General features: G+C 41.4%; 1 long non-coding RNA gene across 1 annotated transcript; it reads right to left on the reverse strand.

Moving 5' to 3' along the window:
- Positions 1-202: 202 nt before the first annotated feature.
- Positions 203-1,550, reverse strand: LOC149322320 (uncharacterized). Its single transcript, XR_016279855.1, has 3 exons — positions 976-1,550; positions 795-860; positions 203-673 (listed from the first exon to the last, which is right to left on the reverse strand). It is a non-coding gene; the product is annotated as an uncharacterized LOC149322320 (long non-coding RNA).
- Between the last annotated feature and the right edge of the window lie 15,676 nt (positions 1,551-17,226).

The raw sequence follows: 17,226 nt of genomic DNA on the forward strand, positions 1-17,226 counted from the left end.
CCAATGCAGCCTTCATTTTCTGGGGGATCAGTGACTGCAACAACATTCTGAACATCCCTGTTGATGTTCTCTACTGTGTTGTCATCATCTCTAATTTCACTACTAGGAGTGACAGGACAACCATCAGGAGCATAAGCAGGAGGAAGTTCATCAAAGAGTTCAGGGGAATTGTTCCCTTGACGGTTCCCACCAAAATCCGATGTGGATGGTTGCTCCTGGAAATCTGTAAAGACAGCTGGGCCTGGTGTTGAAGGAGGAATATCACACGGAGATGCCCTGAATGATGTGTGCATAGTTCCTTGGGCAACAGTATCATGTTGCCCCGTTGGAAGTGCACATTCATGATCTACTTTCCTCCGGTACAGTTCAGTCATGGTCTCCATGTACTGCAACATTCTCTGTCTGTCCTGTGCACTTCTCCTTACATCTTCCTCCATAATATTTACAAGTTCCATTTCTGTCCTCCTACAGTCTTTCATGCTGTCGTGTACAATTTCCATGAACCGTTCCTGTGTTCTCCGGGTAAGTTGGGCCTCTCGACTTGCACTCTGCATTATAGTGCGCGCAATATGTTCTCCTCTTCTGGCGCGACGATTCCTGTTCCTGTTTGAACGCAGTCTTGTTCCAGGAGACAGCAATACATTGGGTGGTTCGTCCTCTGGATCGTTACGTACTGAAATTTAAAAATTAGTGAAAATAGATTAAGCCCACAGGAAGGAAATTTATTTCTTATGGTAGCATCATGTAAAGGGTTGTAGACAAGGAATTTTCTTAGAAAAGCAGATGCTACCTACCATTGCTTGTACCGCTTGTATCATCTGCACGTCTTTCCAAGTCACCCAATTGTTCTCCAGTCGCACCTTCAAAGTGGAGCATTAAACACCAACGTTATTTCTTTTGAACACATATACAGGTTCACAATATTTATGAAGAAAACAGAGATCCAGAAATTGACATAAATTTATATATGACTACCTGCTATTTGCGTAGGTCCACTTTCCAAAATTGTGACAGGTATCGTAATGACTGTGTCATCGAGACAAGTGTCATCAGAATCTGAAAAATTCAAGGGGAAAAAAAGAGTAAAGCCTTTGTTATTTTAACAAAATAATGTTGTCACGCACATAGCAGAAATCTTCAGGCATTACAGATGGGCAACTTGCCTTCATCACTGTCTTGTCTGGTAGTTGTCTCTTGGGTGCTTCCTTCGCCTGTGTTAGCCATGGAGGTGGATGCGGTTTCTTGAGTCACATTTGTGGTTTCACCCTCCCTTTCAAAATCAAGACTTCGGGATAACCTGTTAGGGGTGATGCTAACATCCCCATGAAAGATTTCCTCTAGTTCCCTATAAAAGGGACATGTAATAGGGTTGCTTCCACTTCTCTGATTGTGTTTCACAACCTTTCTGTACTCAAATCTCAATTTTTTGGATTTGCTTCTGCATTCCTCGGCAGATCTGACATGGTTCCTCTTTGCCATTTCATCAGATACAACTTTAAATTTATCCAAATTTCTGTAATTCTTTTTTAATTTGGTCTGCAATTTTTGTTCTTTCCATATCTCCAATAAGGCCAAAACTTCATTTGCACTCCACACCCTCCCCCTTGCTTGTGTGGAGGCACTGCTTTCGGTCACTGCATGGCTATCCATGGCTTTCCTAATTACAGCAAGTATAAAATAATACTGTCTGCAATTTAATTATAGAGGTTGTGAAATAAACTTCTGCGTTAGCACTTAGCTGCTGATGCTGGCTCTCTGCACTCCCAAACTCCCGGCACTGCAGTAAAAGCACTAGAGGGCGCAAGTCTAGTTTTGGCGCCAAGAATCCCTGCACAGTGATGACGTTGCAAATCCCTCTTCCCGCTGGACTTTTCGGAGTGGCCGAAGTTATTGGGAAGCAGTGATGGCGCGTAGTAAGGGTTCCAAATGGGTCAATAAGGAGATTGATATGCTCCTGAGAAGTGTTAGGGGGAGCGGAAAATTAAAGACGCTCATGAGGTCCCGTTCTGTACCCATTCTTCCTGTGCATAGAGAGGTAGCAGAGCAATTAAAAATGCATGGCTACAACCGCACCGCCGAAGAGGTATTCATGAAGTTCAAAATGACGCGTGAAAAATTTTTGGCCAGTCTAAATAGTTTTGGGCCATCACCCCCCAAAGAAAAACAACCACCCTTTTTCCCCCTAATGAAAGAGCTGTGGCTTATGGCGGGGAACCATGGCTCCCAGGAAAAAAATCCCTCGGGTAAGTTTGTAGCTTTACAAGTAAAGGCTCATTGTTGCATAGTATGCCATGGAATTCCTCCAGTGTTGTAGCCATAAGGAACAGTTGCTAAAGACAGTCACTATATCAATATCATATTAGGTTACTTCCCTTATCAGTTTCCAAAAGAAAACAACACTAAAATAGACTACCAGCCCTGAGGCCGCCATACTTTTCCAACATAGGAAGGGATAGATGGGTGTACATATGGAGGATAAATTTATTAGACAGCAGCATTGCCACTCTGTTTTCTTACTTTTTTCTAACTGCAAAAAGATGGAGAAATTGTAATGTCCTACATTTTTAGTTGTATTATCAACCTGCAGTTTTCCTAGAGTATTCTTACTATGATCAATGCACAATTTCTGATCTAGTTATCTCTTTAATTTTTTTATATGGATCAACATGCAGATACTATTGATGAACCTTGCTGTAGTGGAATCCAGTCGGGACCATCGGCAAGAGACATCTTGCCAGAACCCCAAACTCTTGTACCCAGCTACATAACTGAACTTCAACAGTCAGGTGAATTTAAATAAATATGCATTGTCTTTTTCAAAATAGAGTGGTGGTCATATAAGGATTAAGGTTTATATTAATAACATACATCTATATACCGGAGAACTGAATATCACGAAAACTTTACTTTCAAGACAGTAAATAAAAAGAAATATATGAACATATTGTGTTAAACAGAGAATACATTGCAATAAACTGTCTTATTAAAAGCTTTTTGTATATATCTTTTGTCTGTACAGTGCAATCTTCCTTGAAAACCCAGGAAAATATCAATCGGAAAATTGTGGGAGTACTACAGAAAATGAATGGAAGATTAAAGAAAATCGAAAATATAATTGAATTGCATCTGCAGAAAACATCCAACACTTAATTGTATTCACACATGTTTTTATTACTGCATTGTTATTGAATACAAGTTTAGAGTTTGGACACAGTACTGTACTCTTAACGTAAGATGGCTGTTATTTAGATGTCCAATAACATGCATCGATCGATGATAACGAAGTTATGATTGTCCTTTTTTTTAAAAGGGTATTTCTGGTTTTTTTATAAAACCTTTTTTTGACTTGCATCCAAAGTTGCATATGGTACATATATGTTGTTCCAAGGGAACCAGACTTTATTTTTAACAAGTGTGATTCCCCAATTTCTGGGTAATCATTTGTTTGTTATTATATTACAGATTGAGAAGATTGTTTTGTTGTATTGCGTCGCAGTGTAATAAATGCAGTTTGTAATTAATAACTCACATCTGTTGCCATGCTTAACAGTAGTGTCCTTTACTTCTATATAAAAATAGCTGTTCAGACTGGCAGATTGATAATTTCTTGAATACCATGCCACCAAGTACAGGAAATACACACTGCCAAGAGCATCAAAGGTACATAGTTTCATAAAGATAGAGGTAACATAACAACCTTTATTCAGATATCAAATTCGCTTAGCTGTGAAAAGCTAGCATTCCAAACAGTCAAGGTAGATGCTGGTATGACATTTACCAGTTGGCCCCTGTAAAGTTAGCCCACATCATACCGCTTCTGTTTGACAGCCTTTACATGTACTTTGTGACCAAGAAGTGTCTTCATTCAAACAATCCCAAATGCATGGTAGAGTGGCCATACATGTTATTTTATACATGCAAGTAGAAATGTTCTACAAAATAAAAATCATCCCAATTAAAAGCAATGGAAATACATTGCTGTGTAAACTTTCAGCACTTGGCAAATAAAGCTTAACAGTAATAACAATAATAATATTCAGGCAGAGAGTATTGATATACATGGTTGCTTCATGATCCATCAGCAATGGTAAGTTTTGAGTGGCAAATTGTGCAGTACTATAAACAAATTCTAATATTAGTTAAATTCTGAATATGAAATAATTTCTCAAATGCATAACAGATTACAGATGAAAAAGAACATAATTCCTGAAATCCTGAAATGATCCCTTTTGTAAAATGCTGGAGGGAGAATAGTTCTTTGAAAATAATTTTACCAGCCAGCAATGAAAACCATGGTCAACATTACACATAAACCCACTTCCTCAGATGTAATTTTGGCTTAGTTAACACTCTTCTTTGGGCTGCTCATGCTTTTCAAAGAACCAGATCCATTTGCATATTACCCAGCATGCTGCCAATCCCCGGTACACCCTCTATGGATGTCTATAGTATGGGAAACTCCGCCTTGCATGCATTTCTACATGGCCCCCACCCTTTCTCCCAAAATGGAAGAGACCTTCAGGGGACACTGGGGAGGGAAGGGTTTTTTTTCTATTTCTTTTCTTTTACCAGAATGTGAGGCGGGGAAGTTCCCCGCCTCTTTGTGCAGGCCGAAATATACTGTCATCCTTGTAGGTCACACAGTATGAGAACAGGGTCATATTGGCCAGCGGTCTTCTGGCAGCCCATTAAAGCATCTCATGAGATGCTTTAATGCTGCTCCAGAATTCTGCCCGCTGCAGGCGACTCCTTTCTTTTCTGTGTCACCCACAAGGATAACAGCATACAGCGGCATGTCGAGCTCCCATGACAGGAGCCACGACTGAGCAATTTGGCATCAAGAGCACCATAGACCCCACACATTTCCACTGTCTTTCGTGTCATGGCGAGTATCGCCGTTCCTTGTTCTATGACATCTCTTTCTATATGGTCGATCCTATACCGTTTGTCCTGCTGCCCACAACCCGCTCCTTTTGCTGTTATGAGCTCATTTTGTCCAAAATTTAAAGTTAATTTGCATATATTTCCCAGCATTCCAGCACCCCTCATCCATTATGGCCTCCATGGCTTCAATACCCAAAACCCGGCCATCCAATAGTCTCCTTGCCTCCGCACATGTGACCCCGAACAACCAATCCCCAGTCTAAATTTGCCCCTAAATGCCTCCCTTTCCTCTGTCAATCATCTGCAGGGGGAGGAGAAGCCCCAAAGCCGAGCTGGAAAAAGCCCAATCTGTCATAAGCATGCAGGGAGGCCAGCCCCAAATCCTCAGAGCCCAACAGAGGTTTTAAAAAGACAAAAAACTGAGAAACCTCCAGGTTCCCCCCCCCCCCGCTCAGAATATTTCCCCCCTTTTCCTTGTGCAGCCCTTGGTCTCTCTGCATCCGCGGACCCCAGATGTCCTTTAAACCCCAGCCCCCGGATATCATGGTGTATTGTGCATACACACAACAGAGATGGGTCACTTACACAACTCCAGAGATAAATATGTCTAGACACATTGCAATATGCTGGCGACAGAAGTCACTCTGTGACAATTCCGGAGACACTTGTATCCTCTGCTTTTGCGACTCGGTAACAGTTTGCAAACATGCAACCTGTGATAGTTAGTGCTATGCATTATGTCTATGTAATGTCTCCATTTCTGCTTTTTTGTGCCCGTGCACAGAAAAAAAAAACCTCACACACGTGTGTGTATGCAGAGAATAGGATAAAATCCTTTTGTCAAAGACGGGGGCACGTCATACATGGGAGAGCAAAGAAAAAATTAGTACGCTCTAGGACTTTGGAGGACTAAAAGGGAAGGGCATTCTTTCAGCCAATCAGGAGACGGAGGAATGCGAGAACGGATTTGAGAACACATAAGAATATCGCACACACCTCTGTTGGAACGTTCTCATCACGTTCCAGCTCTCTGGGAACACATTCATATCTGTACCCTCCTGGAACACATTTGGAACACATTTAAGCGTTCTGAGAACCCGATTGGAACACATACGTGCGGTATACTCAAATGCGTTCCGTTCTCATCACGTGATGAGAACGGTCTCAGAACGCAGTGCGATAATCTTCTATGTGTGAAAGGGATCTAGAAGTCCAAGTAGACCATAAGTTGAACATGAGTCAACAGTACAATGTGGCAGCTAAAAAGGCCAATATGATTCTAGACTGCATCAATAGAAGTATAGTGTCTAGATCAAGGGAAGTAATAGTGACACTCTATTCTGCTTTGGTCAGGCCCCACCTGGAATATTGCATCCAGTTCTGGGCCCCACAATTCAAAAACGATGTGGAGAAACTGGAGCACTGTGAAGAGAACACTCCTTCATCTTATTTCTTCTCCTTAAGATGGCAGTCCCATGGGTTTCTTTTAATCCCACCACTGCCACCAAAATATGTGATGCGCAACCACAATCCTTTCCTATCATGGCAGGTACCTGGGAGTTCTTATCCCACTTTTGCCACCAAATTATGTGACAACAACTTTAAACTCTTAGTGTTCAGTAGAGTGTTTTGTGTTTCAAAATTCAGGCCAAGTGGATGTTCAAACAGCAACAAACGTTTATTGTAAAACAGCAGGGTAAAATGTAACTTGGACATGAAATCGTTATTGTTGACTTGCTTGGTTATTTAGTTACAGGTTGGTTCTTAAATCCCTATTAGTAACTCAGCCACACAGGCTATGATATCCCTCAGGATATTAATCAACCAAGACCCCTCTTCCAGAGTGCGGCTAACTCTGAGTCTCTCACTACTAGACTCCCAATTCTACTACTGTCCCTTTCTGAGACCACTAGACACTCTCTTGGTCTACAATCAAAACCCACACTAACTAATTACTGTTCCCTCAGGAACTCCTGGAACACAGTCCGCCCTCAGACGTAACGGTTCCTCAACTGCTACTCTCAACTGTCAAAACTCAACTGCCAACTTCAACTGTCAGCACGGAATTTTTAAAGTTCTACCAGCCAGCATTCTATTGGCTGATGACTGCTGCCTTGTGATTGGCCAGCTGCCTGGGCTCCTCGCCACAAGCGTATCCAAAGGAAGGCGACTAAAATGGTGAAGGGCCTGGAAAGCATAAAGCCCAATGAGGAAAGACTCAGGGAGCTATATATGTTTAGCCTGGAAAAGAGACGGTTAAGAGGTGATATGATAGCCCTGTTTAAATATTTGAAGGGCTGTCATATTCTGGATGTTTATCACACTATACTCTTAAAGTGCTACTATTCCACTTTGACTGCTCTAGCTGCCTCCTGTTGCATTGTGGGATTTGCAGTTTTAAGGAGTGGTATTTAGAATTCTCAGGCAGAGAACTTCTCTGCCTGAGAATTCTAAATACCACTCCTTAAAACTGCAAATCCCAGAATGCAACAGGAGGCAGCTAGAGCAGTCAAAGTGGAATAGTAGCACTTTAAGAGTATAGTGTGATAAACATCAAGGAGACAGGAAGCTTGTTTTCTGCTGCTCCAGAGACTAGAACACGGAACAACGGATGCAAGCTGCAGGAAAAGAGATTCCACCTCAACATTAGGAGGAACTTCCTGACAGTAAGGGCTGTTCGACAGTGGAACAAACTCCCTCGGAGTGTAATGGAGTCTCCTTCCCCGGAGGTCTTTAAGCAGAGGCTGGATGGCCATCTGTCAGGGATGCTTTGATTGAGAGTTCCTGCATGGCAGGGGGTTGGACTGGATGGCCCTTGAAGGTCTCTTCCAACTCTATGATTCTATGATTCTAAGTTTGCCATTCCAGACAAGCTGCAAAATCAGCAGATTGTTGAGCTTGGGTTTCCAAATAAAGGCTGAGTTTCCCTTATCCAGAATTCCAAATTTCAAAATATTCCTAAATCCAAAATTGTCCATATGGGTTGCTGAGACAGTGATGCCATTGTTTTCTGATGGCTCAACCTACACAAACTTTGTTTCATACATAACATAATTTAAAATATTGTGTATCAAATCATTTATCACACAACATTTCCTGGTTTTCTCTAGTTTAACTCTTGTTTAAATCCTGTTTACCCCCCAGTGTGATAAAAAACCCAAAAAACAAGGTTCATTTATATACCGCTTCATACCACCTAAGCAGTGTCTAAGCGGTTTACAACTGTAAGCTAATTTGCCCCCAACAGTCTGGGTACTCATTTTAGCCACCTCCTTGGAAGGATGCAAGCCTGAGTCGAGCTTGAGCCCTTTTGCTGGTCTTGAACTCACACCCTTGCGGTTTTGAGTGAGTGGCTGCAGTAGAGGCATTTAACCACTGCGCCACCAGCTACCACTCTAAAGTAGTTAGAGTATACTTCGTAATGCTTTTTTGCACTAATGTTACTTGTAAATCATAATTCCCATATACCACTGAATGTAATGCTAATAGTTATGACATAAACAACTAGCAAAATTAAAATTATACCTTCAGATTACAATATCATATGCACAACCTAAATGTATTGACATATACATAGTGAAGATTTGGTTAAAATGTGATGTTTTAATGAAAATTTTTAAATGATTTTAAAAATTAAAATTTCATTTTTTTAAAAAAAAGTAAAAGTTTAAAAATTGACATTTGAAGTTTTAATTTTTAAAAATTCTGGGGCCTCTCCTTTCTCCTCCCACTGAGTTTCATCCCACTCCCATCATCTATTAAAGCATTTTAAAGGGAAGCAGATGAAAGACACAGCCTGTTTCTGACAAAAGGTAGGTGTTTAAGGAGCACTGGTGTCACCCCCCCTTTAGAGTATCACCTGGTGCAGTCCTCATCCCCCCTCACTCCCCTAAGTGACACCATTGGTGATGGTGCATGGAAACTTCGACCTTTAGCATGCCATTTACTTCTTTTAAATTACTTTCCCCCTATACGTCTATTTTATGGAGGAAACACAGCTGCTATGCAGCATTAACATATCTTAAGGAGATGGGTATTTGTAGGGGGTATTTTTAGAACTAGAATATCTGCTCATGAATTTATCGTAGTTTGACTGGTTCCTATCAAGACACTTCCCCACTGTGGTTTTCAAGTGCCTATATGAGACATTTTGGTTGGCCTGCATATTGGGCTTTTAGGTACTCTGCACGTTTTCCTCTAAGGAACAAATAGCCAATCCAGGAATAATTTTAATTGATGGTAGGTAGAGAGTAGGTAAAGGGTTGTATTTTTCCTTCCCTTAAAACCATGGCCCTGTTCCAATTGGCCACAGCCAGCACAGGTGCTATTGCATTTGATAAAAATTACAAGATTTCTGTCACATCTAGTCTGGCCCTTTACAATAGGAGTTTTGTGTCTATAAACGTATAAGCATGAATGCAGCAAATACATTTGACACCAAGTAATTCACTGGATAACCCTCCTGAATGCAAACTTGGTCAGAATAAAATACTGGTATTCTTGAATCTTTCTATGTTGACAACTGGCTTTGCATAATGCTTCCATTTCTGATTTTTCAGAAATTCTCCTCTTATTTAACAATATATTTCACTCCAGTATCAAGCCAAATACTATAGCAGCAACATAAGGAATAAATGGTTAACAGCAACCTTCAGGGTATAAACTGGGAACTAAAGTTCAGAAAACCGGGGAGAGTTTGTCAAGGTTAAACAACAACTTAGTAGCAGAGAATAGAGACTTGACTATAGGCCTGTTTGTTTCCAACCACACATTTGAACCCCATGTCTACCTTCACACACTGGTAGCATTTCCAGACTCTCCTTCCTTCCACTCCCCACCATTTGTAAATATGCCACCTGATGAGAATGTGAGGCAGAGGTTTGAAATGATAAGAGTCAGGAATCCCACAGAGATGATTTTAAAATGAAGGTAGCTCCTGGTGCTGAGAAGTGGTATTGCAAAGCATCCAGCTGTTAACAGCATGGTGAGATCAGCACCTACCAGCTGTGGGTATCTCTTAATCTTACTTTGTAGTAGCAAGGTAGTGACACTAAAGAGAAACATGAGGCCTGCCCCAGTTGTGTCAGTTTTACCAAGGAGAGCAGCCTCCTCCAGGAATCATTGTTTGTTAGAACATGACAGTTTGTGCCTGCAAGGCACTCCTGGAAGCCAGCTGCTTTAAAAAGCCACCTGATGGTGAAGGGACATGTCAAATCCCGTGGCTGCTTCTTAAGTCATTGTTCAAGGGGAGACATGGATATGTGCTTGGAAACTTCATGTAGGCAAAAGGGGAGGCGGGACAAACTACTGCTCTGGCAGAGCTGTGCAAGAAACTCTGACAGCTCTTCCACACTGCAGAAATAAAGCAGTTTGACACCACTTTAACTGTCATAGTTCCATCCTGGGGAATCCTGAGATTTATAGTTTGGTGATATATTTAGCATTGTCTGAAGGAATGCTCTAGTGCCTCACCAAACTACAAATCCCAGGATTCTGTAGGATAGAGTCATGGCAGTTAAAGTGGTGTCAAACTGTTTTAATTCTGCATTGTGGATGCAACCTAACTTTCCTTCCAGTCCAAGTCCCAGACTATGCTGAGGATTTTCTCCTTGGTTCCCCTGCCAAAGTCACATCTTTCTTCCCATTCACTTCCTCTTGTTTTGATCTTTACCTACATGAAAGTTCAGCACTGTAAGGAAGTTTCACACCACAGCAGTAACAGCTAGTGGCTTCCACATCAGTAGGTCGATGTATCTAGTTTGGGTCTTGGCTTAAAGGAGCTATTGAAGATGCTTAGAGCACTGTCCTCAAAATTGGATAAGCCCCTTTAAAATCTGGACTAGATCCTGGGGTGGGTTGAGTGGCTTGGAAGCCACTAGCCACAACTTCACCACAGTTTCCGCTCCTTTACCTAAACTAATGTTCAGTCATGGAAAGTTGCCTAACAATTTAAATGGGCTTTTCCTGTACAGTCATTGAAAATGTGCTACAACAGCTTTTCTATCATAGGGAAGAGGCCATGGTTCAATGTGAAAGCACCTGTTTTGCATGGAGAAGCTCCTGGCTTTATGTTCAGACATGTCTTGAAAGCTAGAGAGCTATCAATCAGGGTAGGGAATCTGTGGTCCTTAAAGGGCTACTGGACTGCATTTCTCATTCTCTATCACCATGACTCATGCTGACTGCAGTTCAACAATAACTAGAGGATGACTGGTTCTTCCACTAATGAGACTTTCTTTTATGTAAAGCAAAAAGAGACTAGTCGTCTTTCCTTTGTGTAAAGCAATTGCCAAGTAAACCCACTGGATGACCTTGGGCAAGTGACACACTCTCAGCCTCAAACCCCCTCTTGAAGGCAAACAGCAACAATAAAGCACTGTCCTAAATTCTCATGACTTTGGACACTTCCATTTTAAACTGAAGATCATCCTCTCTGGATGAGGAACTATAACTATTTTCACAATACCTGGTCTACAAACAGTAGATACTAGGAGTAATATTGCTGCTTAGGTAAGATAGCTGTGTGTTCCCAGCAGAGATGCATGCTCCTGCACAGCAGTCATACGTAATTCTCATACATCATGCCGTAGCATTCAGATACTTAGTTTTTAATATGAAGGACTGAGTGAAAAACCAGAAATTGGATAGGGTGCATGTGTGTCTCATTACAGTACAGTACAAACATTCAGAAGATGCCCCAAGGCACTCAAGAATCACATAGTATCCACACAGTAATCATAATAGTCATGAACTTTCTATCTGGGCAAAAAGTATAAATATGCTGATAATTCAGTCACCCCACAATAGAAATATTACTTTCGGCAAACAGAGGGGCACTGGGCGGAAAATAAGCCACCTTTGTAGACTGGAATCAGGATCAGAAGCCATGGAGGGCAAAAAGGTAATAGAGACACTAGAGGCACATATTAATTTTAACCCACTCTCTACATTAATGTTAATCAGCCTCCAGAGAAGATGAGCTTTAAGCAAAGAACTCTGCTTTGATCTAGCAATTCAACATCTGTAAAACTAAATCTTACTTATCCAAATTCCTAATGATATCTTTTAATGAAAAAAAAACCCACTCTGAACAAAATTATCCAAATTTCTAATGACATCTTTTAATGGGGAAAAAGCCCACTCTGAACAAAATTAACAGTTTGTAACATATTTAGGTGAAACTGATCAGAGCAAAAGCAAATTACCAAAATGGTAGGTAGAAACCTAAAATCAGCAGGAGACATCTGTTTCAAATAAGAAGTTAAAATGCACACTCAGGGCTCATTCCCACTTGCAATATAACCCGATTTCCGATTCGGCTCTGCTCTGCTATGTTAATCAATTCCAAAAGCACCCCCCCCCCCCCCAATTCTCACTATGAATCAGGATCTTTTCATTATGCCAGTGGAATCGCTTTTATTTGGCTTGATTGTCGTCCTCATTAGTTTGCACCAACCAGGCAGGAGGAGGAAGGAAAATATGGGGAACCAGGAAGGCAGGAGGCTGGAGGACACAGGATCCCAGGAAGTCAGGAGTGCTGCCAGACCAAGAGGAGCCCTCCCTGGGACCAGTGCCCATCCCTTTCAAATCCAAGAGGGAGGTGTTTCTCAGCATTCTTTGCCCTATGTGTTCCCTAGCTGGCATGGCTCAAGCCAGTGTCTCAGAGGCAGTGACCCCAAATTTCACCTCTTTGCTCATTCTGCTACTAGAAAATGGGGCTAAGTTGAGTAGCAAAAGCTATCAAAGCAGCCCCAATAGATGGCCACCCAACCTCTGTTTGAAAACCTCCAAAGAAGGAGACTCCACCACCCTCCGAGGGAGTGTGTTCTACTGCCAAACAGCTTCTACTGTCAGGAAGTTCTTCCTAATGTTTAAGTGGAATCTCTTTCCCTCTAGTTTGAATCCATTGCTCTGGGTCCTAGGAGATTATCACATGAGGCGCTTACCATGCTGGAATCATTGCCTCAGAAGCGCAGAGGTGGGATAGCCAGTCGTGTTTCTGAATCGTCATTGAGGCATCCCGCTCATCTCCCGTCTATGACTTGTTCATGGGGCAGCCATGTGTAAAAAGTTTCATGATGTATTGCTATCAACCACTCAAGAAATGTCTGCTCCACAAATGATTAGTCGACAGGAGAAGAGCGGGATGCGCTTCAGTGATGCTTCAGAAGCGTGACCGGCTATCTCACCTCTGTGCTTCTGAAGCATTTGAGCAATGATTCTAGCGCAGTAAGTGCCTCATGTGATAATCCCCCTAGTCTCTGAAGCAGCAGAAAACAAGCTTGCTCCATCTTCAATATGGCACCCCTTCAAATTTTTAAACAGGGCTATCATATCACCTCTTAACCTTCTCTTCTCCAGGCTAAATATACATAGGCTAAGTCACTCCTCATAAAGTATAGTTTCCAGACCTTTTATCATTTTGATTCCCTTCCTCTGGACACACTCCAGCTTATCAGTATCCTTTTTGAATTGTGGTGCCAAAAACTGGACACAGGCCTGAGCAAAGCAGAATAGAGTGATAATATTACTTCCTTTGACCTAGAAACTACAGTCATTCCTCCACAGGGTGGGAGGGGTCAAAAAAGGGAATGCTCCCTTTCCCCTGAGTCTCTGCCACCCTGGAAAGGCTTGAGGGACACTTTCTCGGGTGGAGGAAAGGAGCACTCCTGTTGCCTTGTCGCACCACCCTGGGAATGGCTGCCATGGGGGGGGGGGGGGGAAGGTTATTTATGGTTTTTCCACATTTGCAGGGGTCTTGATCCCCTCCATGAATGTGGAGGGACAATTGTATACTTCTATTAATATAGCCTAGAATTGCATAGGCTTTTTTAGCTGTCACATCATACTGTTGACTCATGTTCAACTTGTTGTCTACTAGGACTCCTAAATCCTTTTCACATCTACTGTTATCAAGCCAGGTGTCCCCCATGCTAAATCTGTGTATTTGATTTTTTCTGTGTACGTGTAATACCTTACATTGCTCCCTGTTGAAATTCATTTTGTTAGTTTTCACCCAGCTTTCTAATCTATTCAGGTCATTTTGAATTTTGATCCTCTCCTATGGGGTATTAGCTACTCCTCCTAGTTTGGTATCATCTGCAAATTTGATAAGCATGCTCTCTATTGTTTTTTGTGGGTTTTTTGGGCTATGTGGCCATGTTCTAGCAGAGTTTCTTTCTGACGTTTCGCCAGCATCTGTGGCTGGCATCTTCATGCTCTCTATTCTTTCATCCAAGTCATTGAGAAAAATTGTTGAATAGCACTGGCCAGGGCAGAACCCTGTGGCAACCCACTGGTCATTTCTGTTCATGATGAAGAGGAGCCCTTTGGGTTCAGCCAGTCAACCAATTACAAATCCACCTAACAGTTGCATTGTCTAACCCACATTTTATTAGCTTGTCTGCCAGAATATCTTGAGGGACCTTTTTGAGGGCCTTACTGAAATCAAGATTTGCTATATCCACAGTATTCTCTTCCTCTACCAAGCTGGTAATTTTATATAAAGAGAGAGAGAGGATTAGTCTGTCATGACTTGTTTTTGAGAAACCTATCTTGACCTTTTTGCAATTACAGCATTCCTTTCTAAATGCTTACAGACTTTCTGTTTAATGAGCTGCTCTTGAATCTTTCCTGGTATTGATGTTAGACTAACCAGGTGGTAATTTTTGTGGGTCCTCTTTTCCCCCTTTTTTGAAAGAGGGACACCATTTGCCCTCCTCCAGTCTTCCGAGACTTCTCCAGTCCTCCCAGAATTCTCAAAAATTATTGCCAGTGGCTCTGAGATTTCTTCTGCCAGTTGTTATAATATCCTTGGATGTACAGTAGTTCATCTGGCCTTGGAGACCTGAATTAATTTAGATTAACCAGGCATTCCTGCACTACCTCTTTACTTATTCTGTACTGCATTTTGCCTACTACATCATCTGTCCCGTGTCCCACAGGTTGAGCACCCTTTTCCTTATGTGAAAAGACTGAGGCATCGTAAGTGTTAAATAGTTCTGCCTTTTCTCTGTCCCCTCTTAGCATTTTGCCATCTTCTCCATGCAATGGCCCTACCATTTCTTCCTTCCTCCTCTATGGACGTACCCAAAAAAAGCCCCTTTTATAGTTCTTAACCTCTCTAGCAAGCCTGAGCTCGTTCTACACTTTAGCTTTTCTGACTTTACAAGTCCTAACTATTTGTTTGAATTCTTCTTTGGTGATTTCTCCCTTTTTTCATTTTTTTATACATGTCTCTTTTAAAACTTAACTCAGCTGAAAGATCTTTAGATATCCATCCTGGTTTATTGAGACACCTCCCACTTTTCCTTCCCATTGGAACAGTTTGAAATTGTGCCTTCAGTATCTCCCTTTCAAAGAACCCCAATCTGTCCTGAACTCCCTTCTCTTTCAGTATTCCTGACCATGGGATCACCCCCAATATTTCCCTAAGTTTACGGAAATAAGCTTTCCTGAAGTCTAGAATGCATGTCTGACTATGCCTGGCTTCTCCTTTCCACTGTATAACAGGCTCCAGAAGAACATGGTCACTCCTACCTAAGGATCCTCCCATTTACACTCCATTAACCAGGTCATCCCTATGGGGTAGGATCAGATCTTAAATAATTGATCCCTTTGTTGCCTCTTCCACCTTTAGAATAATGAAATTGTCTTCCAGGCAAGTGAGAAATTTGCTGGACCTTAAATTCTTGGCTAAGTTTGACTTCCGGCAAATATCAGGATAGTTCAAGTCACCCATCAGTACTACATCTCTCCTATCTGAGTGTGTGGTCATCTGTTCTAGAAAAGCATCCTCCAGTTCTTCAGTCTGACTTGGGGTCCATAGTTGACTCCCACAATAACACCTCTGTTGTTTCTTCCCCTTTTAATTTTTATCCAGATGCTCTCCACGTGGCTTCCAGGATTTAAGTCCTGGATCTCTCCACAGGTGTAAACATCCCTGACATATAATGTTACTCCTCCTCCTTCCTGTTTGGGATTAAACCTACCCATATATTCGCACCACATAGTTTATAGTATTTTCCCTTCTTTTATTTAGGAGGTTCCATCTTCTAGCAGAAGCCTTCCTCCCTCATATGGAAAGGAATGAGGCCTTGGAAAGTTACATTTAAAAGTAATTAATTATGGTTATAATAATGATAGTAACCCACCTACACCATTGTTTTGGGGGAGAGGAACTAATTGCAAATAACTTCCTTCAATTTTTTTTTTAAAAAACCCTAGTTATCCTGAAGTTCTGTTTGGAACTATAATACTAACTAATTGTTTTTAAAAGTAACTTTCCAGGCACTGATATGCAGGAGATGTAGCACGTGAAGTCTGGGAATCTGCTAGCAGATGCATGCATTAATTCACTAGCTACCTATCATGTTTCTAAAGAAATACCCTTTTAGCCAGAGTTGCATCACAACTGTTTTGTCAACAGGATATTCATGACTGAGCATAAGGCTATGTTGGAGAAGGAAGCACCTAGCCTCAATAGAACTCCTTGTCTCCATTTGCACAAGAGTCTCTAGCCATGACAATGCTGTGACAGTCTCTGACCTTCTGTGTTGCCCTTCTCATAACCCTGCAACAAAATGCGCCTTCCGTAAAAATTGCTTCCTTTTAGTGAACTTACAGAGCAAAGCAAGGAGGCTGCTTTTGTCAAAGGAGGGAAGGAGGGATGTGGCTCCCGTAAAAAGAATTTTGTGGCCCTCTAGTGAATGAATATATGGGAATGGGGGGTGAGAACCGCTTCAGGGTGTTGTTCCATTTTTACCAATGTTTTTATTCTAAAAGCACAATGGAAGGATTGCCCATGCACTCATTGTTTCATTCTCCAGTGGTATGTAGCTAAATGTGGGAACTGATTCTTCTGACAAGTATTGGGATGGGATGATGTGAAGCTCTGTGGAAACTTTTTATATAGTATGTGATATGTGGTTGATATTGCATGTACATGTGTAAACACATCCAATGTGTCACTGGATACGTAAATAAATTGATTTCAAACAACTTTCAATTCAGAAAAGTGTAATTCCTAATCACCTTTTCTTCAACTTTATTACCACAGCAACCTTTAGTGTTTGCTGCTGTTATTTACTGGGCATCAGGGAAATGTTTTGTATATGGTTGGATTTTATTTATTAATTAATTTTATTAAGTATTTATACCCCACTCTTCAGCCAAAAAGTCTCTTAGAGTAGTTTACAAACTGCTAATTTGATAGTTCCCTGCCCTCAGGCTTACAATCTAAATAAGACCATACACAAGGTCTGCAAAATTGAGGGTCATAAAAACTTTTTTAAAAAATGTATGCTGGCATTTTTCTGAACGTAGCCTATAGCACCTGGGAAT

Source organism: Sceloporus occidentalis, unplaced genomic scaffold (assembly GCF_023333645.1).
Source record: "Sceloporus occidentalis isolate IW3139 unplaced genomic scaffold, rSceOcc1.0.p SCAF_1, whole genome shotgun sequence".
Taxonomy (NCBI): Eukaryota; Metazoa; Chordata; class Lepidosauria; order Squamata; family Phrynosomatidae; genus Sceloporus; species Sceloporus occidentalis.